At 39.6% G+C, this 9070-nt stretch overlaps 1 long non-coding RNA gene across 1 annotated transcript; it reads right to left on the bottom strand.

Moving 5' to 3' along the window:
* Nucleotides 1-5278: 5278 nt before the first annotated feature.
* On the bottom strand, nt 5279-8815 carry LOC115478432. The gene is made up of 3 exons (XR_003943520.1): nt 8667-8815; nt 8010-8015; nt 5279-5289 (listed from the first exon to the last, which is right to left on the bottom strand). It is a non-coding gene; the product is annotated as an uncharacterized LOC115478432 (long non-coding RNA).
* Nucleotides 8816-9070: the final 255 nt, after the last annotated feature.

Below are 9070 nucleotides of genomic sequence, written 5' to 3'. Positions count from 1 at the left end.
CAGTGACGTAGCCAAGGTTGGGCTGAGCTCAGGCCCACCAGTAGCAACACACCTATGATGTGGCTGGCAGAGATTCCCAAGCTGAAAACTCCCAACAACCGTCTCTCCTGCATATTTATTTATTGCATTTGTATCCCACATTTTCCCACCTATTTGCAGCCTCAATGTGGCTTACATAGTACAGTAGTGGCAGTTGCCAATACCGGCATGAACAAATACAAAGTGAGGTTATGATAGAATAATGATCAGGATTGATAGACACATTGGGGGTCATAAGGGGAAGAGTAGGCTATGTCCAGTACAAGCATTTATATTGTTGTGTTGCAGGGTTAAGGCATATCTTATAAATAGCAGATCTTCGCCTGCAGGAAGAAGCGACCGATACATACTGCTCAAACCGGCCCCAAAGCCTTCCCCCTCTGATGCATTCCCGCCTATGCAGAAACAGGAAGCTGCATCAGTGGGAAGGATGTGGGGCCAACATGAATACCATGTATCAGTTGCTGCTTACTGCCGGCGAAAATCTGCCATATAAAAGGTGTGCAGGAGAGGGGGGATATTTTGTTGGATTATTTGTAGTAAATAATTAGCAGATTTTAGTACACACAGCTTCAGCTTTAGAAATGTTAATTTCTTTCTTCATCTCTCTCTCATTCACCCCTGAATAATTCACTGCTGAGTCACTTTAAAGTTGAAGTAACAAAACATCTGTTTACTCACAGTTTGTAGTTAGATTATAATCAGACAGGCTTATATATACATATTACTATACATTTGTATTATCAGCTCTTTCCATGTGCTTAGATGGTAATGGATGCTCACACCACCATAGATCCTCTCAGGTTAGGAGAGATCATGAGCTCCATGTGCTCCATGTGCTGCATCTGCTGCATCTAACCCCCACAGGAAGTTGCATAGCTATGTGACCTCTCTAAGTAATTCACATCAGAGGTCACAGAGTAATCACAGAGAAATAATAGGTGACAGGCAATGCATGTAAAATACAATTACATTCCAACAAACCCCTTCTCATGCATAACTGTCATGCAATTATTTATTCATACAAAGTCCAAGCTTTATACGCAGATTCACAAAACGTTCTCTGGGTAACGGTTTGGTCATGATGTCAGCTGTCATCTCACTGGTGTGACAATAGTGTAGACTGATGACCCCTTCTTTTGCCAACTCTCGCACGTTGTGGTATTTCGTTGCGATGTGCTTGGTACGTGACTGAACCTTGTCATTCTGTGACAGTCGGATGCAGCTCTGATTATCTTCCATTATCTGGATTGGTCTCTGCTCAGCTATTCCGAAATCCAGCAAAAGTTTTTCAATCCACATCAGTTCTCTGCACGCTTCCGATACGGCCACGTATTCAGCTTCTGTAGAAGACAAACTCACAATACTTTGTTTATGACTGGCCCATGAAATGTGTACATTTCCATACATAAACACATATCCACTTGTGGATTTATAATCAGAATGATCCCCTGCCCAATCTGAATCACAGTAACATATTAGTTTTGGATTACTATTGGCTGAAACCTTTAATTTACAATCAATGGTACCCTTTAAATACCTTACCATCCTTTTAACTGCAGTCCAATCTGATTTGGTAGGTGAGCTGACCCTTCTGCTCAAAATTCCTACTGCATTTGCTATATCAGCCCTGTATGTGGTAGCTAGATATAAAAGCTTACCTATGGCTGATCTATATTGGATGTTATCTGGTAAAGGTTCTCTTACTGTTTCATCCTTCAGAAAATCAGTGATCATGGGAGTGCTTACAACTTGGGCATCTTGCATACCTAAACTTTCAATAAGCTCATTTATTTTCTGCTTCTGGCTTAGAAGATAAGAACCATCATTTTGTTTCTCAATTTCTATACCAAGATAGTATGACACATTACCAAGTTCTTTTATCTCAACATTGAGGTTTAAATATTTTACAATGTCCTTGTACTCTTGCTCACTTTCGCTTGCAATGAGCAGATCATCAACAAAAGCTAAAATGTATGCATATTGTCCATTTGTGCACCTAGTGTACAAACATTTATCTGCTTCACCTTGCTTAAATCCTAAATTTGTCAATATTTCATGCAATTTATCATTCCAACATTTTGCACTTTGCTTTAATCCATAAAGACCTTTGTTTAATTTACACACTAGCTGTCTTTGTTTTGTATTTATGAAACCTGTTGGCTGTTCCATGTACAAGTCTTCAGTTATATCTCCGTGAAGAAACGCTGTTTTCACATCAATGTGGTTGACTTGCATGCCTTTTGAGACTGCAATGCTCAGAAGTGTTCTTATTGTCGTGTGTTTCACTACAGGTGCAAACACTTCATCAAAATCTTCTCCATATTTTTGAAGATATCCCTTTGCCACTAATCTGGCTTTATACCTTTCCACTTTTCCTTGTGCATTCCTTTTTAACTTGAATACCCATTTGCATCCTATAGCTTTCTTGCCAGGAGGTAATTCTGTAAGAATCCAAGTATTATTTTTATCCAATGCATCAATTTCTTCTTGTGCAGCTTTACGCCATTCAGCAGCTTCTTCTGCTGGCATTTTCTCAATCTCATCCCATGTTAAGGGCTCTTGAGCTTCTGCTGACTTAGTTAGGTAAGACAGTCTTGGGGGTGGAACACCTTTGTTTTCCCTGGATGAGCGTCTGACAACAGGTTGGTCTGACCTTTCCGCATCCTCAAAATCTGAGAGTTCTTCTCCAATTGATTCCCCTTCTCCAACTGTACTGTCTTCTTCAATGATCCTTTCTGTGTCTGCTTCCTCTGCCTGTTCCTCGTTAGATACAGGTGAGTTGCTTTCAGACATCTGCCTTGGTATGGCATTTATATACACTGGCATGTCTATTATGGTTCTAGTTTCATATTCTGGATGATAAGGCTCATCTGGGATAATCCAGCCTTTATCAACCCTTTTGTTTTCATCAAAATATGTAACATGTCTTATGCCAACAATGCCAGTTTTCAGATTCAAAATTCTATATCCTTTGTGTCCTGGAGCATAGCCAACTAAAATGCCCCTTTCTGTTGTGGAATCCAGCTTATGCCTTCTTTGCTTTGGTACATGAGCATATGCTGTACTTCCAAATGTTCTTATGTGTGACAGGTTTGGCTTCCTACCATGCCATGTCTCATGTGGTGTGCGCTCAGCGCCTTTAGTTGGCATTCTGTTTTGTAGGTACACTGCTGTGAGAATGGCTTCCCCCCATAGTCTTTTAGGGAGATTGCTATCTGACAGCATACATCTGGTCATTTCCACAAGTGACCTAAATTTTCTCTCTGCAACAGAATTTTGCTCTGGTGTGTAAGCTACTGTTGTGATATGCTGAATGCCTTCCTGTTCTAGAAATGTGCGCATGCTTTGTGAAGTGAACTCACCACCATTGTCGGTCTGAAGAACCTTTGGTTTTCTTTCAAATTTATTGCTCACCATGGCTACGTATTTCTTCAGCATGTCTGTGACTTGACTTTTTTCTTTCAGCAAATAGGCCACACAATATCTAGAGAAATCATCCAAGAATATTAGCACAAATCTGTTATTTCCCAATGATGGGATATTAAACGGTCCACATAAGTCACTGTGTATTAAGTCCAGCACTTTATTACTCCTATTTCCTGTGTATGCAGGAAATGAGGGTCTCACACCTTTTTGAGTAACACAGTCTATGCATTTCTCCATTTTACCAGCATTTGCACTTATCTGAATGCCTGTGGCTAGTTGCTTACTGTAAAGATCCTGGATCACCTTAGAATCACGATGTCCCAGGCGGCGATGCCAGATTTCCAGACTACATTTACCATCATTCTTCCTTACTTGCGCCATATGTGAGGCTTCACCTGAAATGTTCAGCTTATAAACATCATTATGCATAAAAGCTTCAGCATACACTTCATCATTTTTAGAGATTGTGCACTTACTGTTTTCAAAATGAATCACAAATCCCTTCTTATCTAATGTAGATACACTAAGCATATTGCAAACTGCTTGGGGAATATACAAGACATCACTTACAGGAATTTCTTTAACTTCATTAGACACTTTGCATTTTAAGAATCCAATACCTTTTGCTTGGATCTTAGCAGTCCCTGCGTTTGCAGTTTTAAGAATACCTTCCTCTGGACACATTTCCTGAAAGAAATCTTTACAATTGGTTAAATGGCATGTGCTCCCCGAATCCAAAATCCAAGTACTTTCATTTGAATTATTATTTACCATAGTCAAAGATTTTTCTGCCATTAGAAAGCCCTTGTGTTTATCTTTGTCCTTCATACATTTCCTGGTTTGAAAATTCTTTAGTTCCATTGGCTTAGGTGAGCTAGAGGGAGTGTTTTGTGTTTCCTTACACCATTTAGATACATGTCCCTCCTTTCCACATGAGTAGCAAATCAGCTTGCCCTTGGGTGGAGTTTTCCCATAGCTCCGCCTTCCTCTGTTCTTTGCCAAGAAATTTGTTTCATTTCTCTCTGACTTGCTTTGAGAACACATCTCCTCAGAATCATTTATTATGCATTCCTGCCTTAGTTTTGATGTTGCCTGTTCAAAAGATTGCCCTTCAATGGCCTCATTTACAGACCTAAAAACATCAAACTTCTTTGATAGTGAGGTAAAAAGAAATGCTCTTTTCAATGCATCACACATGGGAATTCGAGAAAGTTCTAGCTTTTGAAATGAAGACATAAGATGCATAATGTGATCATTACATTTACTTTTATCCCTTAATTTGGTTTCATTCAACTCTGCTAACCAAATTGGTTGCTGCTTTGCATATGTAGTTGCATACATAGTTCTCAGTTTATATAAAATGTCCTTTGGTGTATCTTTTCCCTCCACTAATATGGCTTGTTTCTCTGAGAGAGCTTCCAAAAGCATGCACTTCACATAATAGTTTGCATTGTCCCATTCAGCCATATTTTCAGCTGTTCTGTCTTGATCTAAGCATATATTTAATCTTTTTGCTCGAAGGAGACATATGAATCTTAATTCCCACTGCCGATAATTAAACTCAGTTAATTTAGGCACCTTGAGAGAATAGAACAATGGTGAATTTCTTCCCTCAGCCATTTTCTTAGCCTTCTGTCTGCTGTGTGGGGGGAGAGAGAGACAGACTGAATCTTTCCTTTAAAACTTAAGAGAAAAATGTGGCCTTTTTTTCTGCCTGGTAATATTTCTCTTCTTTTTCAATTCCTGGCCCCTGGGCCCATAACCCTTTTGTTGGATTATTTGTAGTAAATAATTAGCAGATTTTAGTACACACAGCTTCAGCTTTAGAAATGTTAATTTCTTTCTTCATCTCTCTCTCATTCACCCCTGAATAATTCACTGCTGAGTCACTTTAAAGTTGAAGTAACAAAACATCTGTTTACTCACAGTTTGTAGTTAGATTATAATCAGACAGGCTTATATATACATATTACTATACATTTGTATTATCAGCTCTTTCCATGTGCTTAGATGGTAATGGATGCTCACACCACCATAGATCCTCTCAGGTTAGGAGAGATCATGAGCTCCATGTGCTCCATGTGCTGCATCTGCTGCATCTAACCCCCACAGGAAGTTGCATAGCTATGTGACCTCTCTAAGTAATTCACATCAGAGGTCACAGAGTAATCACAGAGAAATAATAGGTGACAGGCAATGCATGTAAAATACAATTACATTCCAACATATTTGAGAGACCATATGGCATGCAGGCGAGAGAAGGAGAGACCAAATCACCTGTGGGATGGGGTGGGGTTCTTCTGCCCACCCATCTTGGGCCCAGGCCCATCCAAAATTGGGTGTCTGGCTACGCCCCTACTTTCCCTTCTCCATTAAAAGCCAAAAGGTTAAAAGAAAGTATCTCTAGGCTGTATCAGGTGCCTTCTTAACCCTCAACCACTACTTCTGTCTCAGCTTCAGCTGATAGATGGATGGCCTGACATTTTCTTACAAAGCACACAATTCATGCATCTATCAATGATGACAAGCCTCACAGGTCCTGATATATCACAACAGCCACACATCATGTACCTTTGACACCAGGTCTTACTGGTGACAATGGTACATGAGTTCTTACTTTAGAAGGCAGTGTATGGTTTTTTCTCCAACAAAATGTTACTGCAACAAAAAAATGTAAATGTTTGACTCATTGGACTCGAGAACATTTACTCCAGAAGCCTTGTGAGTAATCCAGATGCTCTCTGGAGAACGTTAAGGGGGAAGCAATTTTCTCTCTCGAGACCAGTGGTTTCTTCCTATGTTCCCTTGCACATTATTCTCATTCATCTTTCCCCCCCCCCCCCCCCACCCAACAGTTGATGCCCAAACTCATATCAACCTCAAGAGAAGTTTGCACATCATTAAATGTTTAAATGTTATTTTTCCTGGATGAATTTCTGTTTTCTTTGGGAGTGATCTTGGCAGGATAGCTGCCATAGGTCAGGTTACTCTGGTCTTCAACTTTTTTGAACTGCAGACTGACAGTGGATGACAATCTCCAAGTGTTTTGTAACGGTCTTGTATCTGTCTAGAAACATGAGCATTAACTTTCATGCCTTAATAATGACAACCCTCCCCCGAATCTGGATCCTGGGCAATAAAATAATAATAGACTTTCCAAAACAAAGGATGGAAAGGAATTCAGAAAACTGGAATTAAATTTGAAAATGGATCACATTGTAGATATACAATAAGAAAAAGCAGATCATTCTTATCTTTTCATCAAGGCAAGAGGTAAAAGATCAAGTTTGCTAGTGCAGAATGCTAAATCGATGACTTATATTACTGTAATCTTAGTTCAAAGATCAAGCTTTGCATGCAAGTAACTCTTATGCTTCCCACAAGAATGAGGAACTATACTGCTTATCTAAAAATAAAGTGCAACCTAAAAAGTCAGACCAGAAAAATACAGAAAGCAAATCAGAACGCAGTTCTTCATATGTAAATACAGTTTACATTTTCAAATTTGAAAATAAAGTGCTATCATACTAATCAGAGATTTCCTTTATAATAAGATCACTAGTTTTCAAGATTTGCACATGATTTATACTCAAATCTATTGCATGTATATTCACTGTAAATATTTCAGATTGGGTGTATCCAAAGACCTGAGTTGAAACCCAACTAATCAGATTCTAAATTCCTCAGAACAGGGAACTCCATTACCTAATATACCTGTTACAAGCATTCATATGATCTCCCAGTTTTGACTTGTTAACAATTTCCTGCAGCTGTGCAACTTTTAAATAATTTGATTTTCTCTGTAGTTTGGGCCTTGGCACCATTCCAACCATACAAAAAATCCAAAGTAACTGGTAATATATCAAATCCAAAACACAAAACCAGTATTTAACAGTATAACAAATAATATTCCCACTATCAAAGAGGATTACAATTTTTTTTGTTAAAAAAAAAAAAAGCCCAACTATACAACAGCCCATCGAGGAGCCTGGTGCTCATGCAATATTTTGCCATGTGGTTGAACAGATTCTAGAGGGTGCTCTACACTTGTGAAGAATGCTTCATCGTACTCAACTGTTGGCTCAGTTGATGTTCTTCTATAAAGTCAAATGCATTTGACGAGTATAATCTTTTAATGAAAGAATTCTAAATACCCCATTTATTTATATATGCTCCTTGTCTTATTGCTAACTGGGATATATGTTAGACAATAAATTCATTGCTGCCTGTTGCCCAAGGGGGGTACAATCGCTGTCCTTTCAAGGATCAACAATCTGATGTTCTTGTGGTTGAGATCCTTCAATGCTACATGTCATTTAAAGTAAGGCACAAGCATCTGTGACAAAGAAGCGATATACTGAATGCTGGTCTTTGTTCTAAATAAAAGGCACTGGAGGAACAATAATTTAAAATAAGCTATGCAGAAGTCAGCTACCTTGCATGTGATATGGGTTATCAAATTTGACACAGATACTGAAGGAGGGAAGTAGGAATTTAACAAAATTCACACATGCCCCATGTGCAGCGCTCAGCCTTAGCACCTTGTCCTACCCTGTCTGGCTCTTTAAATATACAGCTCATAAAATAAAGCAAGACAAAAAAATAAATAAACCAACACATACTGGCTGATATTCAGCCCATGGCGGACAATGGTTTCAAAGCCACTGACAACTGTGGGCTGAATTAGACCACAGTATTCCATGCTAGGCCATGTCTAGGCACTAACGTTGAATGTCCAGGTCATCTGTGCACCCGGCAGTTATGTATGTGCTGGCTAATATTTATTGCTGGTACCTGCCTACATAACAGGGCAAAGGTAGGACTGATTTTTGTGCAACCCTATCATGCCTGGTTAGGTATAGGGGCACCTGCACTGAATATGGCCAGTGCACACATATCTACCGGCTCCATCCCAGCACTACAACGGCAGTCAGAGGGAATTTCAGCTGCACTACCCAGTTAAGTGCTACTGAACATCCCCCTTCTGGTCCGCTGATCAGGGTTTGGGCAGAAGCCTCACCTGCCTCTTACACCACTTTGAATATGTAACCCCGTAATGTATACTTTTGCAAACAACAAAGAAGCTATTAAATCCCTGCTATCCACAAAACGGATTGACCATCTTGCAACAAGAAAACTTAAATCCAACCCATGAAGTCTAATTTAAAAATACATAAAGCAATTAAAACAGAAAATACATAAAAACAAGAGCCTACCCGTTGAGGCTCTTCTCTTCTTTCTCTTAGGCTGCGGCTTCTTTTATGAAGAACAGATGCAGGAGCTTCTCTCATGCCTGATCCCTGCTCACTGTTTCTGGTCCATTCTTTTTCAGTATCCTGCATTTTATCATCAGTCCAACAATCAGCATCATCCCATTCCTTTACCCATACTTCATCCCCTACCTGAAACTGATGTACAGGGGTGGTCAAAACTAGTGGACTTATACTCTCAGTGTACCGCTGAATTTCCTGCACTACCTCCCGTAACCCTTTCATTTGCCGCATAAGGGTACTCTCACCTTGGACTTGCAATGATATGGGACATGAGGGTATGGGCGGAGGTCTAGCATACATCATTTCATAAGGAGTGAGACCGGTGGCCC

The sequence above is a fragment of the Microcaecilia unicolor genome, chromosome 10 (assembly GCF_901765095.1).
Source record: "Microcaecilia unicolor chromosome 10, aMicUni1.1, whole genome shotgun sequence".
NCBI classification, from domain to species: domain Eukaryota; kingdom Metazoa; phylum Chordata; class Amphibia; order Gymnophiona; family Siphonopidae; genus Microcaecilia; species Microcaecilia unicolor.
Note: the sequence above shows the minus strand (reverse complement) of the source record. Positions and strands in the feature narration are given on the sequence as shown.